The sequence below is a fragment of the Acipenser ruthenus genome, chromosome 6, assembly GCF_902713425.1.
Source record: "Acipenser ruthenus chromosome 6, fAciRut3.2 maternal haplotype, whole genome shotgun sequence".
NCBI lineage: Eukaryota > Metazoa > Chordata > Actinopteri > Acipenseriformes > Acipenseridae > Acipenser > Acipenser ruthenus.
The window spans coordinates 4,119,631-4,137,720 of NC_081194.1; positions in this window are offsets into that span (position 1 = coordinate 4,119,631).

Genomic DNA, 18,090 nt, shown 5'->3' on the forward strand with positions numbered 1-18,090 from the left:
CCCCTGGGTCGAAATTGTCAATACCTTTTAGAATCTTGAATGCTTGAATCAGATCACCACAGAATCTTCTTTGATCAAGACTGAATAAAGAAAACTATGCAGTGATCTGATTCAAGAGTTCAAAATTCTAAATATTATGACTGTAAGCACTGCTATTTGTAAGCATTAAATAAAACAAAAACAAATGCAAATGGGCATTATATCAATTCTGTAGCGGTAAACGACCAATTACAAATAACTAAAAAGTGCATTGTTTAACAAAATTTTTTTTACTTGACACAGAATGCTGGATAGAAATTAATTATAACACAAGTACAGTTCATTTTCTCCCAGTAGCTTGCTTTATAGTTTAAATACATTATTTTTCAAGAATGAAATGTTGTTAATTGCTTAAGTTTTAATCCTTTGCGGTCCTATGTCGGACCAGGTCCAACATTACAATTTTCCCTTTCCGGTCCGATGTCGGACCCTGTTCGACATCATCAAAAAGACGTAAAGCACGGGTCTCTAGTCGTTTTTTTCCGGAAAAAGCAGAGAAAACTATTCAATGGCCGAGTGAGACCGATAGGAGCCGAGAGAAGCCAAAAAAAAGGGGCAGATCTGAGCAATACACATAGCCCCAGGACCACAGAAATAACACGGCCATAAACAAACAAGATAGCTGCTTCTGCATCCAGCGCTCAAAGAATATCACAGACGTTTGCAGAGTTTTTTGAGATGTTACAGTAATAAAATAATGACTTGGATCATATTATTGAGGAGTTTGGTGATAAAACGAGTTATCAGGAGATGATTTATCAGTATGCACGACTATGAAGAGGTATGTGAAAAATACAGTGAACAAGGGGTGGGGCGGAGCTGGAGATGAAGTACTGAGTGTCCTGTTGATATGCAGTGCATTTTAAACCTGTTTTACTGTGAAAAAAATACTTTTAAACAGTGCGTCTAAAATAAACTGCGCGTGTGAAAATAAATTGGACCTGACACGCTTGAGACATGCTGAATAAATGGACCACAAAGTGTTAATGAAACAGTGGTCTTGATTTATATTAATACAATAATTAAATAAGAAAAAAATGTTAAATGCAGTGCTGGAGAACATTGGGTGTTGTTAGGTCAGTGTGACAGAAATACTATGATTTTTGGTAGTGAATCTCCCTCCCGACCTGTGAGGGCGCTAAGCAGCAAGAACAGAGTTCCTTGGATGGGCTGGCCTGACATTTCTTTTCCAGTGTTCAAGGGAAGTCACCTAGAAAGGGGGCGGAACTCCGGTGCATTAACGAATCGACCAGGAAGGGAAACGACATGAAAGTTAGTGTTTTGTTTGTTTGTCTATAATTGTCTTGTTTGTTATTATTAGACGGTATTGTTACTTTGCTGTGATTAGGTTTCCACTGTAGAGGCACTAAGTGGGCAAGTGACTTTTGAGCCTCACTGTATATAAGAATGTGTAATTCCATTTGGACTAAGGACTGTAAATATGGTCATGACAGGGAGCGCCAAACAAATATTGTGAAAAAAATGATTCAGCAGCCTATTACACCTTTATTGTTCTTGTAGTAGATCGGAAAAAGGCAAAACAAAAACACAATTGTGAGCAAACAAAGAAAGAGCATCCATAAACACAAGGGGCATCTGTAAACATAAAACTTCCTTGGCGATCAAGCCTTTAGTCATTATGCACCCGCGTTGTTGAATGCTCTCCCTTTCGAAATTCATAATGCTCATTCAATAAATAATTTTTTTTTATGTATTTATTTTGAATGTTTTAGTATTCATGTTTCTATTTTTATATTGCATACTTGTTTTTATTATGAAGTGCTTTGGGATGCCTTAGCATGAAAGGCACTATATAAAATACATTTCATTGATTGATTGAATTGCACAATGTTGAGGCAGCAAAACTTTCTGTCTCCTCCGTTTAGAAGCACACACACAGCAGTGAGAGCTTCTACGGCCAAACCTAACAGGTGTCCCAGCCAGCTTTGCCTTTCATATCTGTGCCTAATGAGCATCAGTTTGATGGAAGGCAGTTTATCAATCCCCTTCAATTGACTATCAAAGTGGGCCAGTCCAAGACATAATTACCTGGCTGGTGACCTAAAATAATAAGCCCTTCTCCTGGGCAGGGAACATAGGAAAAAAAACATGGACTTGGACATACTTATATAAACAATGTGCAATATACATAGGTATGGGGAATGTGCACACCATCACATGCTTGTAGTACGAATCTTTTTCAGATTCTGATACCGAACTTGTGCCAAAGGACTTCTTGAAAAGCAGACAAATTGTTATTGTGACTGGCAAACGTTTCTTTAATAAGGTAGGGTTCAATTGTTGTGTCCCGCTGTCTGAGCATGACACAAACCTTAATATTAAAGAGATCATCGTCCTTGTGATGCAGTTATAAGTCTTATAATTAAAGCTCTTTTTAAACTGAGGATTTGTTCAAGCTCTGTAGAACTCTCACTGATGTGCTTAATCTGTAATATGTGTAACTGCTTTATCTCAATTATTATTGATCTGTGGTAATGTGTAATGTGTTACAATGTTACTTCAGTGGATTTACTTGGTGCTTATTAGAAGTCTGTAATGAATTGGTGAATATGATTATTTGGCAGATGCTTTCACTGGTGCATGTATCTCATTTACTTGTGTTTGTTTATTTGTGTTTATATTTTTACATTTAAATGTTAGTTACATGTTTGTTTTTGCTTCCTTTTCTTTGACTCAGTTGTCTGTGTGTAATAGATATTTTCGGTAACACTTTATATTAAATGTCTCTAATTACTGTGTATTTACATAGCAGTTACATGTGAATTTACACATAACTACAATGTTATTATGCATAGTTACAATGTACGTAACGCGTATATCTTTTTGCACAATATATGTAAGTACACAATTGTTTCAGAAAAGGTTTAGAGTTAGGATTGGGTTTAGAGGGTTTAGAGGGTTATGGTGAGGGACAGGGTTAGGATTGGCGTTATATCATGCAAAAAAATTAAACATGAAGTACATTGAAACTATGTATAATAACATTGTAATTATTTGTAAGAACACATGTATTTACTAAGTAACAGTAATTAGAGACACTTATTGTAAAGTGTTACCTAATTTTCTTTCAAAATTGCACTACATGATGGTATTCACTTCTGTCATGGTTTGTCCCAAAATGCCAGTCCAAACCACCTTTTTGACTGTTTGCATTGTCAAGCCATGATGCTTGATACAAGGATTTACTTTCTGGTTTAATTATGGAACAGGTGTTAGCTGAACACCATGTATAGCAATATCAATTCAAAACCTATTGAAGTACAGTTTATATGCCAATGGATTGGGTTAGGGTTATCTAATAATATATATATATATATATATATATATATATATATATATATATATATATATATATATATATATATATATATATATATATATTGTAACCAGAAGGTCACTGGTTCAAAAATCCCACCTCTGCCACTGACTGACTCACTGTGTGACCCTGAGCAAGTCACTTAACCTCCTTGTGCTCCATCCTGCGGATGAGATGTTAAATCAATGTCCTATTGTAAGTGACTCTGCATATAATGCACAGTTCACAACCTACCTCTGTAAAGCACTTTGTGATGGTGGTCCACTATGAAAGATGCTATATAAAAACAAAGATATTATTATTATTATTATTATTATTATTATTATGATGATGTTAAAGCTACTAACTGAAACCAGCTTATCTGTTTAAGATTTTTTTATTTTTTATTTTGCAATAAGATTGTGTGTTCCACGAGTAATGTAGAGTAATGTTCCCAGTTGTCTTTGTTTAAAGAATTGTTCTGGGGTGTTTTTTTTGTTTTCATTATTATTTGGCAAAATTGGTTAATTTTGCTTATTAAAAATAACCAAACGCATCAATTTTCAATTTGTATAATAAATTGCATGTACATTTTACCAATACATATACAAACATTAACTTACTATGTTGAAGTAAGGATGTACACATTTAATATTCAGGCAATTTAGAGGGAACTCTAGATGAATTTTGAATCTGAATATTGTGAGAAATATTTTGTTATACACCCCATTACCTCCCACGTATCTATCACACTGTAATTTTGGGATTTGGATGAGGTGAAGAAATAACTGTATCAATAATTCAGCTCGATGCAGAGTAGTGAATGACTGACATTATTACAAAATATATTGCCAAAACCTAGGTCTGTCAGTTTAAAAAAAAAAAAAAAAAAATTCTAAATAAGTGTTTTTTCGGTTATTATCAGTTAAAGCCAAAAACTTAAAGCCCTATTTATATGTTATATAGTTTAAAAATACAAACAATTTAATAACGACCAATAATGTGTTATGAAACTGCTAGTGTAGTACATTGAAATTTTGAGGATGGTATGGGGATAGTTTAATTGAAGTACTGTTTTCATAGCATTAGCAATAGAATTACCACGTACTCTGCCCTTGTGCTAAAAACTGTGAACGATGTATTGCTTGTCTTAATAGGCTAACACTGTACTGGAATAACCAGCATATTAGCAGGAGAGTTTATCATTAGGTTGAGCATTTCAAACTTGGGTAAATATCTGGTAGTCAACCAATATATTGCTTACATGAAACAATTAATTCTCTTCATAGTGTGCAAAGTAATCTATAAAAGACCAACCCAAAGAACACCCAATATTATATACCTATAATAAGTTCACCTATAATTCATCACATGATAATTTAACTGTGCTGAACAAGACTTGAAAGGTTCATTCACGCTGGCACTGTTTTCTTCTTTGTTTGCATTGAAAATAATTGATTGTCTTATTTATGATCAAGGGATTACTGTTATTTCAGCTGACAGCGAATTTCAACTTGAAGGAATCGTTGCTCGGAGCTTCAGCAGAAAATGTAATGATTCAGAATGAATTCATTGATCTGTTCCATCACTGTTAGCCTGAATTTTCCAAGAGTCGAGAAATAAAATTAATTTCCTAACCGTCATATACCTGAAATATCTGATAATGCTGAACCGAATTGGTATAAGTGCTATAGAGGTAATTATTTGCCTTTTTATTGTTCTTTCTTATTATCTGCCAAGCAATAAATCATCAACCCAACATTTATTTGTCATTAAATGATATACAAAAACAACTGCATTCGATTTTCAAACCAAACATACAATAGGTGAAAAGAGAGTTCTATCCTCTGCAATAACAGATTCTAATGTGCTGTGAAATATTTGTCAACAGGGGGCATTGGCATCAATTAGAAAAAATAATGCCAGTGACATATAGACTGCACTGCTGCAGATTGTTGTCATGATTTGTATCTGTCAATAATATTAATTGACTTTCTTGCTGCACATAGATAATTTGCATTTCAACATCACGTAAAGCAATGTCACCCCAAACTGAGCCAAAATCACAGAAGGTTCATAAATCTGGCTCACCCCTTATTGCGTGGCTAGATGCCTCCTACCTCTTCAGAACAATTTTATATGACCGGCTAATTTTTCTTTTTACAATTTACAACAGCAGCACTGGAGTGGTTTCTACATGGTTTATCATTTCAAGGTTTGAATGCAACTCTTTCCAAACACTTGTTTGATTGATTGCCTGTACAGTTTACATCAGCTGCACTGGTTTGGTTCATGCAATTCAACATATCCACCCAACACTAAGATTATTCGTTTTATTCTATGAGGATTTTCTTTTTTGTATATAAAAATGGCAAATCATGCTGGCACCAATAAATAAAAGCATGTTTGTTACTGCAAAGCTTTCTTTATGTTAGATTACAACATTGCACACATGGTTCCACATTTATAAGTGGTGCAAAGTAATAAACAGAATACAAATGCATTTTGAAACCTAAGCGAGTACAATCTTTAAATCAAGATTTGATTAAGATTAGGTTAATTATTATAAGGTTAATTATTCATTAGAAGAGAGTCCATCATATTTTGAGCTACCATAATATGTTCATCACAGAACAAAAATACTTCATGAACTAAATATAGAATTATTTTTTTCACTTTGTTAAAATCACTGTAGCAAAAAACAGAATAAAACAAATAGCCAGGGTTGTTGTATCAATACTGCTTTTTCAAATGCTCCTGACACCAGTATCAGTAGATTACAAGAATTCATTCTTCAGCCATCACTGGGTTCTCAGAGGCCACATACTTATACTTGTACTTGTACTGTTACATGCTTTGAAGTGGGAAGGACTAAAACCTGATGTGCCAAACAATTGAAACGTTCCAGAATTTCTTTAATTCCCTAATAGAATAAGGGGAGGCAAACAGTAGGACTGTGGCGGTCTTGCGTGTTGTTCCCGCACTGAAGCAGGCAGACAGGCAGGTGAGAGCCGGAATGGAGGCACGGAGACGCAGGTGCAGTGAAACACGCCAGCACGGCGCTCAGTATTTATTAACACATAAAACAAAGAAAAAACAAACAATAATGTCATGTGACGCTACCAGCGATGGTAGCGCACAGAGGACAGTACAAGACTGTAAAAGACACTAAAAATAAAACACAATACAACAAACTATAAATCAAAGGTGCAGTTAAACAATTAAATCAATTAATTTACAACAAATAACGCAAAAATATACAATAAAACTACATATTTCCCATGTGTAGGGCTTCTGCCCTGCCACAAGGACGAATCCTATAGTGCTTTATTCGTGTACTGGCTTACAGATTTTCACATACCCAGACAACAGTTAATCAAGAATAATCACACAGACTCGGTTATTCAAAGTTTAATAAATCAGAGTATATATTTACTCCTTCTGTTTATTAATGCTTAAATGGATTGAGTGATCGCAGACCTACTTCGAATCCTAAGTCATAGACAGCCCAGGCAGTCTGGTGTCTTTGCAAACTAACAGCATTAATAATATATAAAGCAATACAGTTACATTATGCACTGCAGGCAGTCTAAGGCACCCATTTACGCTAATGCATACAATATAACAACATCTCTGAAGCTAATAATAATCCTATCCTATAGCATAATCCTTCAATATAGGTGAGATATAAATTCAAGATTATGCTTACCCTCCTGCAGAGATATGTCTTAAAATATAAAACAGAACAAAGAAATGAAAGTCATCCAAACTAGAGGCTCTGAATACAATACCAGCAGTCAGCTTCGCAAAGAGGTTTTAAAAAGATGGACCAGACAGACTTGTGATACCAAACTTGGCTGGTAACTAACTGTAATTTTACTCCCATATTTATAGGATTTTTGCTTTCCCTTTGTGCATCAGAAGGCTTAATTAAACCTAAACATCTGGTTTGTTAGACAGCCTTTATATCTAAAATCAATAATTTACTTTCTGGTACCTGGCTACTCCTTAAAACTAATACTATGCAGTACCAGGCTTTCTCCCACTTTTCTAAGATAAGGATATATGAGGTTTTTTCATATAATAATAACTAATAATATTTGTTCTATACCATGGATTTCCTCTCACTTGTTAAGATAAAACATATAAAAGCAAGGGGCCCTTGAGTTAGGACACCTGGTCTGTCATTGAGTTTTGCCTTGGTTGTTAAAACATTTTTTCTTTTACCATGAGAATCCTAGTACTTCCACAAGATAAGAATAAAAGTAAGAGACCCCTTGTCCTAAGTTGCAACTGCTGATAAGCAACTTAGCTACATGAGCATTCCAAGAGGCCCCATCAGGGTTATTCAATTATGTTTCATTGTTCTTTCATTTAGGCTAACACAGATTTCTGCAATGCTATTTCTGCTTGTAGATTACATTTTCTAAACCAGTACAGAGCTTTACAATACCGTTATTGCCCTTAACCCTTAGCAGCTGTTTAAAAGTATTTTTTTCACAGTAAAACAGGTTTAAAAGGCACTGCATATCAACACTCATTACTGCATCTCCAGCCTCGCCCCACCCTTGTTTGCTGTATTTTTCACATACCTCTTCATAGTCGTGGATACTGATAAATCATCTCCTGATCACTCGTTTTATCACCAAACTCCTCAATAATGCGATCCAAGTCATTATTTTATTACTGTAACATCTAAAAAAAGCTCTGCAAATGTCTGTGATATTCTTTGAGTGCTGGATGTAGAAGCAGCTATCTTGTTTGTTTATGTCTGTTATCTATGTGGTGCTGGGGCTATCTGTATTCATGAGAAACAGCCTTTTTTTCTTTTTTTTTGGCTTCTCTCGGCTCCTATCAGTGTCACTCTGCCATTGAATGGTTTTCTCGGCTTTTTCTGGAGAAAAAACGACTAGAGAGCTGTTTTTTACGTCTTTTTGATGATCTCCTTGATTGGACCGGAAAGGGAAAATTGCAATGTCGGACCAGGTCCGACATAGGACCGCAAAGGGTTAACAGTTACTTTTCTTCCAATGGTCTTTTGAACACAATATCCAGTTTACAAGATATCATAATACTCCCAGCAGGATTGGAAATCCTTTTCTGGTTCTTTTCTTAAAGGTTCCTTAACACTAGAAGCCCCGTGGCAGTCATTTTGGCGTTTTTTTTTTAAATGTAATTTTCTCCAGTCATGTAACACATATGGGGCTGTGCGTTCATGTACCTTACTGTCCGTATGTATTAAATATTCTCACAAAACATGAAATGCGGGAGTGCTGAAATAATGGGATATATTACATAATACCTAAAAGCCCTGGGAGCAGTCACATTGATGGCCACACAGAAAACAATTGTATTGTGATTATACAGAATTGTACTTTATTACTTATTTTTTTTATTATTATTTACTAGTCCGCAATGTGTTTAGCTGTGAAGATTAGTCTCTACTCTCTGCCTGATATGAATGACTTTTGAAAGGCTGGCACCTGCTTGCCAGCTGTGCTGCTTTGGTCAGTCAATTAGCATCAGGACTAGTGAAAATAAATACCAGAGACTGTGGAGTTTTACAACGCAACAAAATATGGAGTTGATGTTTTGCATCAGATGGCACGGAAGTATTCCGTGAAAGCTGGCTCCCGACGGTGGCCTGTTCAGGTGTTTTACAGTGTATTGGACCTAGCAGCCATCTCCTGGGCACTTTGCAAAGAATGCATGGAAAAGAATTTGCCAAGGAGAGAATATATTTTACAGTTAGCACAGGAACTTCGCAAGAAGCATTTGGAACAGAAGGAGATTGCCAGGCGTTTACCTACAGCTGAATCTGGCAACCCCACTTAGAGCTGCAAGAGACGCCAATGCCAGGTTGGCAAGTGCAATAAAAACAAAACTTCGGACAGCCCCATACAGAAAGGCAGCATGGAGAAATGCATTCTCTGTATTGATTGTGAACAGCCTTAGACTCAAGGTAAAGGAATACCCATACAGAAAGGCAGCATGGAGAAATGCATTATCTGTATTGATTGTGAACAGCCTTAGACTCAAGGTAAAGGAATACCCTTTTCTTGAAAAAAAGAAAAATAAATTAGACTTTTTTTCTAAGTTCTTATGCTGTGCGCTTCAGTAAAATGTTTTCTTCTAAGTTTATTTATCTATGTTGTTCAGTTGCTTTTGCTCATCTGATAACACCGTGTAACAAATTTTTTTTTTTTTTTGGTTCCTGGGTAGTAAGTGTTATTTCCTAATTGCTTATGCCTCAAAAGTATAGAAAATGGCTATTATTCCCCACAAATTTTGCTTTTGTGACCAGGAGTGATATTTAGAAATTTACCTATTTCCAATGAGAAAATGGGCGAATTTGTGTCTTTTCGTTCACATAAAGTCAGAAAAAAACAACATATGAATCCAAATTAACATGTATTTATACTAAAGTAATGCAAAAATGACTACAAAAGATTTAGAAGTGAGTAGTTTTTTGAGATTTACGATTATACTGTAAATAACTTTCACGAATCAGCCCCCAAATGTAGTCTCCCATCATGTTCTCCTTATACTGTCCTTGGTAGCGGCGTTCAAAGTCCAGTGTTTCCTGGTGGAAGCGCTCAACTTGCTCCTCCGAGTACGCTCCCATGTTCTCCTTGAATTTATCAAGATGAGCATCAAGGATATGGACTTTGAGGGACATCCTACAGCCCATTGTGCCGTAGTTCTTCACCAGAGTCTCAACCAGCTCCACATAGTTTTCGGCCTTGTGAATGCCCAGGAAGCCCCGAACCACTGCGACAAAGCTGTTCCAAGCCGCTTTCTCCTTACTAGTGAGCTTCTTGGGGAATTCATTGCACTCCAGGATCTTCTTTATCTGTGGTCCGACGAAGACACCGGCTTTGACCTTTGCCTCAGACAGCTTAGGGAAGAAGTCTTGAAGGTACTTGAATGCTGCCGACTCCTAATCTAGAGCTCTGACAAATTGTTTCATAAGGCCCAATTTGATGTGCAGTGGTGGCATCAGCACCTTCCGGGGGTCCCAGCCGTACTCATCATAATTCAAGGCGTCCAGCAAGGTCTTGATGCTGTTGTAATCCTCTTTGAGGTGCACCGAGTGAGCCAGGGGAAGAGACGGGTACTTGTTACCATTATGGAGCAGCACGGCTTTGAGGCTCCTGGATGAGCTGTCAATGAAGGACAGTATAACGAAAACATGATGGGAGACTACATTTGGGGGCTGATTCGTGAAAGTGATTTACAGTATAATCGTAAATCTCGAAAAACTACTCACTTCTAAGTTTTTTGTAGTCATTTTTGTATTACTTTAGTATAAATACATATTAATTTGGATTCATATGTTGTTTTTTTCTGACTTTATGTGAACGAAAAGACACAAATTCGCCCGTTTTCTCATTGGAAATAGGTAAATTTCAAAATATCACTCCTGGTCACAAAAGCAAAGTTTGTGGGGAATAATAGCCATTTCCTATACTTTTGAGGCATAAGCAATTAGGAAATAACACTTACTACCCAGGAACAAAAATTGTGTTACATAGTGTAATAAATCGATTGCTGTTGAAAAGTAAAACATGTATTGGTATCGTTTCAGTATTATAAATATGCACGTTGTAAACCGATGTCTGTTCAGATGTTTATTTACATTTTCTTGTTTTGATTTGTAAAATAAATGTTCATGTATGTGTATGTATATATATATATATATATATATATATATATATATATATATATATATATATATATGTGTTTCGGTTGTTCAGATATTTATGTGACGTACTTAATAAAAAAAAATTTAATTACATCCTACTGTTTCTCTTTTCGTTATACTATTTACAGTGTTTTGAATACAGCCGTCAGAAAGACTGCTGCGGGGCTTCTAGGTCTGAGTATATCTCCGGTCCTTCTAGTGTTAACCCTTTGTAGTCCATTTATTAAGTGCGTGTCAGGCACGTCAGGTCCAATTTATTTTCACACGCGCAGTTAATTTTAGACGCTGTTTAAAAGTATTTTTTTCCACAGTCAAACGGGTTTAAAAGGCCCTGCATAACAACAAAGCACTCACTAGGCATCTCCAGCCCCGCCCCACCCTTTCGTTCGCTACAGCTTTCACCTATGTAAGAAATAAATAATAATAATAATAATAATAATAGTCGTACATACCGATCAATCATCTCCTGATCACTCGTTTTATCTCCAAACTCCTCAATAATGCGATCCAAGTCATTATTTTATTACTATAACATCTCAAAAAAGCTCTGCAAATGTCTGTGTTCTCTGTGCGCTGTTGCACAGAGAACACAGCCAGCTTGTTTACTTACGACCGCCCCGTTATCTGATACCAGGGCCATGTATGACTATTCATGAGATACGCCTTTTTTTTTTTTCTGGCTTGTCTCAGCTCCTGTCGCTCCCACTCGGCCATTGAATGGTTTTCTCTGCTGTTTCCGGAGAAAAAAACGACTAGAAACCCGTTTTTTGTGTTTCAATAATGATGTCGGACAGGGTCCGACAATGGACCTGATAGGAATAATTGCAATGTCGGACCAGGTCCGACAATGGACCGCAAAGGGTTAATACTAGAACCACCATGGCAGTCATTCTGATGGTTTTCACTTTTAAAATTTAAATCAATCTGCGTGTGTGAAAGATATGCGGTTGTCCGTTCTTTACTTTTTCTAAATACATGTATTAAATACTCTGATGGCTGTTGAGGCAGGATCGCAAAAGTAATCTATGTAGAACTGCTAGAGCAGTCATTTTGACTGCCTTTTGCAATACATGTTTTTATTTTGAATATATCCTACAATAGTTTATTTTTGTATAAGAGCCTGTTGTTATCTCCACTGGACCTGGCAGCCATCAATTATTTTGTTTTGTACAAGGAATGCACCGGGGAAAATATCAGTAGGAGAGATTTCATCTTGAAGCTAACCACAGCGCTTCAGAAGAAACATGTCGATCAGAAAACTGCAGAAGGCTGCTGCAGCTCAACCTGGATTCTGTGCTGCACGACTGAGACACACGCAACAGAAAACATGTTACTTTTATTTTAAATTAAAAACTACTTTCCTTTTTACAATTTTGTATGTACATATACCTGTTTACTATATATAAAAACTATATTCTTTCCATTCAGAATATCCGAGTTGGCCAGAATTCACTATTTTTCATGTCAGAGGGTTCCCAAGCCTCATTATCATCAGTGAGGAACCCACCTAGAAATTAAGATGGTTTAATTGAAGGACCAGTTACTTTGGCTGCATAGGGCTTCCATTTAAAAGGAACCAATACCTTATGCAAGAGAGAAGGTGTTTAAGGATCACTTGTGACATAAAACCACAGCTGGTGATTATTATTATTATTATTATTATTATTATTATTATTATTATTATTATTATTATTATTATTATTATTATTTGTTTATTTAGCAGACAACTTTATCCAAGGTGACTTACATAGACTAGGGTGTGTGAACAATGCATCAGCTGCAGAGTCACTTACAACAACATCTCACCCGAAAGACAGAGCACAAGGAGGTTAAGTGACTTGCTTAGGGTCACACAGTGAGTGAGTCAGGATATGAACCCGGGACCTCCTGGTTACAAGCCACTTTCTTTAACCAATACTTTATAATTTATTAGTCAATACTTTAATGTTAAAACTGGATGTACCTTAAAAACTAGTACACGTAATATGCGTTGTACTCCTGTATTTCTCACATGTAAAAATTGGTATACTCATTATAGATACTTCTTTATACTTGTTACTTGGCACATTTCTAATATTCACATTGGAGAAAATCATAGCATCTTATAATTTACCAGAGCACGCGTAATGATTTGGCTTCCTTGTGAAACGAATTTAATATTACAATAAATGGATGCAAGATAAAAGCAGAGTTTTGTCGTTAATGATATTGCTTTATCTATGGGTACATCTATAATTGCGTTACTTTGAGTGACCTAATTGACAGACACATTACTAGATTAAAGCAGACTGATACGAAAGTTAATTGCTTGCTGACACATCCATAAAAACAGAAAGATAGCGTTTTTGTCACAAAAAGCTATCATATTCCATTTGTTGTTATCTATTCATTTCAGTTCTTGAAGACTCCTTTTTAATACATATTAAAAAGAAGGATTCTTTATATATGTGTGTGTGTGTGTGTGTGTCTTGGCATAGAGGGTTTGGGATCTAATCCAACACATTTTCAATGAAAACCAAGTCTCCCACTAATGTATTTCCTCAATTGAACTGTTGAACTGGCTGAGAGGTTTTATTACTTACTTTAGATACAGATTATTGGACTGTACTTGATATATATATATATATATATATATATATATATATATATATATTGTAAAAGACTTGACCCACTCGGGTTCGTTGCCCCTTTAAAAATAGACCCAACATGACAGAAATTGAGTTTTAAAGCGTGGGTGCGCTATATTTTAATAAACACACAATAAACAAAATACAAAACAAAACCTAACTCCGTTTGGAGCGCTGACTATACAGGTATTTCCCTGGCTAACTTGCAGGACAGCTAAGACGTTTACCTGTCACACACAAAAACAAACTATTCAAATCTCCAGGACTTACTTTTAGGACTGCTCGGAAGCAGAGAACCTTCCTTCTGCCTCCTTCTACTCAGCAGCATCGTGCAGCCTGGCTGCACGTCTTAAATACCCTGCACCCGGTTCTAATTTTTAATCACCCCCGGGTGCAGGGGATAATACATAATAAAACAATTAACAAAAACTAATTAACAGAAAAGCAATACAATTAAACAATACAAAAAGATGCCATTTTTTCTTCAGGGAGGTTTTTAACCCCCTCCCTGCTGTCTCACACAACCCGCTATCTTACAATATATATATATATATATATATATATATATATATATATATATATATATATATATATAATCTTGAAGACATTCATGCACAGGAAAGCTTTGGGATACTCTGCAGCCTCTATTTTTCATTACATTTACAGAGTAAATGTTTTCATTCATATAAGATAGATAGATGATGGTTGTGCATTGAGCTTGAATGATTCTGTAGGGACCATCCCCTGTCCTGTACTAAAATGTTCTCCTCCTGAAGTATTCACCCTGACATGCAGTGTCATGGCTGGTTGACCTCATCAGCCTTCTTTTCGTCTTGTGCCTGCTGGAATCCATTTGGTCAGTGTGAGCTGTCTATTTGAATTCTCCCCCCTTCCACATTTCTGCACAAAACAGACATCTCAGGACTGACTGAATCATATTGATATGTCTCATATCTGAGCTTTTATTTGTGTTCTTTACATTGATCAGATTGCCAACAAAATGTGAAAAAATATAACTATTCAGAATGTTAGAAAAATAATTTTAAAAGGCTTTTTAAATTATTAAAATATGTATAGAAAGTTTCATATGGTTGATATAAACATGTTCATTTAAAATAACTAGGTTTTTAAAATAAGTCAAATATACATTTTCTAAAAAGCACATTTTTCAGATGATTTATTTTATTATCATGCCACAGACACATGCTTCTATAGACAAGAACAAGAGGCCATGCCACATGCTATGTAGTTCACAGTTGTTCAATTTGTAAGGGCTTGTTTTGTTTCAGTTTGGAGGAAATGATGTGATGTCTAACAGCCCACAGCTCACAGCTATTTTCTAGATGACCTGATACTGTTTGTTTTTTTCTTTTCTAGTTTGACAAAATCATCTGACAGCAAACACGGTTTCATTCTACACAATGGTATAATGCTGTGAAGCATCTGGAGCAGTTGTAAGTTACAATCCTATCACTTCATGGCAAACTGAGATCTGATTAAACAAGTCATTGGATCGCAACGGCAGCTCCAGACAGAATGTAGCACACAGTGAGATTTTCAAATAATATTTTAATTAAATGTATTTGAATATTGCCAGGTTTATGGTTAGGGTTATATCATGCAAAAAGATTTACACATGCATAATAACATTGCAATTATGTGTAAGTATACATGTATTTATTGCGTAACTACTCTGGAAGTACACAGTAATTAGAGACATGATTATTAGAAATGTAACTGGATTCATGAATGAAACTATGTGTCTTGAGAAACAGGGCAAACTGCTGTGTCTTGAGTAGGGGGCCTCTGGTTTGCAGACAGACAGAACTATGTGACCTATTGATTAGATTAGAGGACCGGCGCCTGAACTGGATTAGGATGAGCGGACAGTTGAATTATGTACAGATAATTCATATGTGCAAAAACAATTGTTTTGACGCAACGAAGACATACACTAGCGATGTCCCAGTGGAAAAGGACATCAAAGGACTGTGAGTTAAAAAGAAAGGCAAGATACACAAATGATCTCATGAAAGTGGCTAGTTAGCAGAGTGAAAGACTATAAATATCTAAGAAAACAAAACATTTTGCGCTCCAAATCAAATGCTAAACAAGGTGCTGTCACTCTGCTAAGCAAAGCTGCAACTCCAGGACTCTGCCTAAAAATGGAATCAAGACGGGACTCTGACTGAAAACGGGCCCAAGACGAAGAAGCAAGGTGCAAGCAACAAGACTGAGGCCCGGCTGAAGAACGGCCGTAAAACTGACAGAGACTTATCAGACAAACCAGTCTAGGTCTGTTGTACACCTAAAACCACACTATATAAATGAAACTGTGCCCTGCTACCTGCATAGTTAAAAGATTCAGCGAAGAGGACAGAGAGGACGGGCGCTGTTGTGGATCCTTTACCGAGCACTGAAGACTTTTTTGCAGCTGTTTGTTGATTCTATCGAGAACTGAAAGCTTTTTTGCCGAGTTTGATCCAAAATGGGATTGAAGACTTTGTTGCGGAGAAGAGAGTTTTGTACTGGACACTTCAACAGATTGAGTTTCCAAAACAGCCGACCAAAAGTCTAAGCTTCAAGGAACTGTTGAGTATAATTCCAGTTGCATTTTCCTTTCATGTAACTAAATTAATTAATTGTAACACATTCACATAGAATTGTACTGTTAATTGTTTAGTTTGCACAATTTGCGTGTGAAATAACTTTTAATGAAACTTGATGAAGTAACTATAAGTAATCTACCTCACATTGTTGTATGAAGAATTTCTTTAAAAGTAAACTTGCCATATACTTAACCTATATATCATTAATAAGCTTAATGTGATATATTCTAAGATTGTCTGCATCATCTCAGTTGAGGCTGTGTGCTTGGATGTGGGCGTGTGTATGTGTGTGAGCAAGCTACTACCTCACAGCCTGCTTGCCTGCTTGAGGCAGTGTCATATTTCAATTGCCTGCTAGTTAAGCAGTGAGAGTTTCTGAATTGTGTTTTGTGCTTAGACTAGGATATTTACTTTCTGACTTTTCTGATTTAATTTTATTATTTGTGTGCTTAATAAAATACTACTATTGATTAAACATTCCTTGTGTCTGCGCGTGAATGTGTGTTCATAGTAAATCCTTGATCTTTATAACACGTCAATTTAAATATTGTTAGTAAGAGAACTAATCAACCCAGATAAACATTAAGTGATCAATTATTGAATTGTTCCTACACAATGTAAAGTGTTACCATACATTGATAAGCAATTTAGGGTTTGGGTAAAACTGCCTTAATGGCACAGCAGAGCACAATTAGCCTATTTACACGGACAGTACCACATTTCAAAATTGGAAATTAAGAAATCTTCATTTGGAGGATTTAAGTGCATGTAAACATAAACTTCATTCTAACAGCTACACTACTATCAGTCACTTGCAAAATTTGTATTCAGTCCCCCATATGATGATAGAATAGAGTTCTGCTGGTGGTGGATTTGCAAGAGATGCCATGTGGATGCTCCTGGATCACTTAATACAGGATGGATCGACAACCTGCTAGTTTGAGCAATTCCTGCTTCTACTGTGATCCTAAATAAAGCAACAAGTTAAGGTCACAAACTCAGGTGTACTCAATAGTTCATAGTAAAGAAATTAATCAAACTTCACATTCTCTGTGTAATAGACCCCAAGACTTTCAAAAAGATTTGGTGTTTCAAAGAATATTAACTCGCAAAAAGTCGTAACATATTTTGTACCAATGATGCCGTGAGCTGAACTGGCTGTAGTGGACTTGTCAGAGTGATATATTTATGGTAGAAATATAATTATAAGTGGTTGATTTCTGTGAACATTTGAGGGACAATTAATCAATAAATCTATGTGATTGAACCAACAAGCTAGTTTAGACTGAAAGAACTATGTGGTTTTGAAAGGAAGGGCTTTTAATTATGAGGTGGAACCCATGCATAAGAGCTACTGCCCAGGCTTCCAAAACATTGAAGAACTAACTGAGTTATGGAAAAAGAAAATAGCAGCAATCATTGAAATAATATCCACTCATTTCTCAAGGCTCCTTGTGGAGGATCTATATAATAATACATATATTTATGGTGGTGGAAAATTCAGAGGAAAGATAAATCGAACATGACAGATGACATGACAGTTGAGGACACCCTACAGTCCGTACCGTAATCAATCGGATAGCAATCAAACCTCTCTTTGTTAAAATGTTTCCATGTGGTGAAATTTAAGTGACCAACAAAAACCTGTCATGATTTCCCGATCTGAAAATGTCTCCCACTAGCAGTACAACAGAAAACTCTTCACAAAATATCGCACATATAAACATGCAGTATTTGCAAATGCATGATCTCCATATGATTAAACAGCAAATATTTCAGCAATCATTCATATTA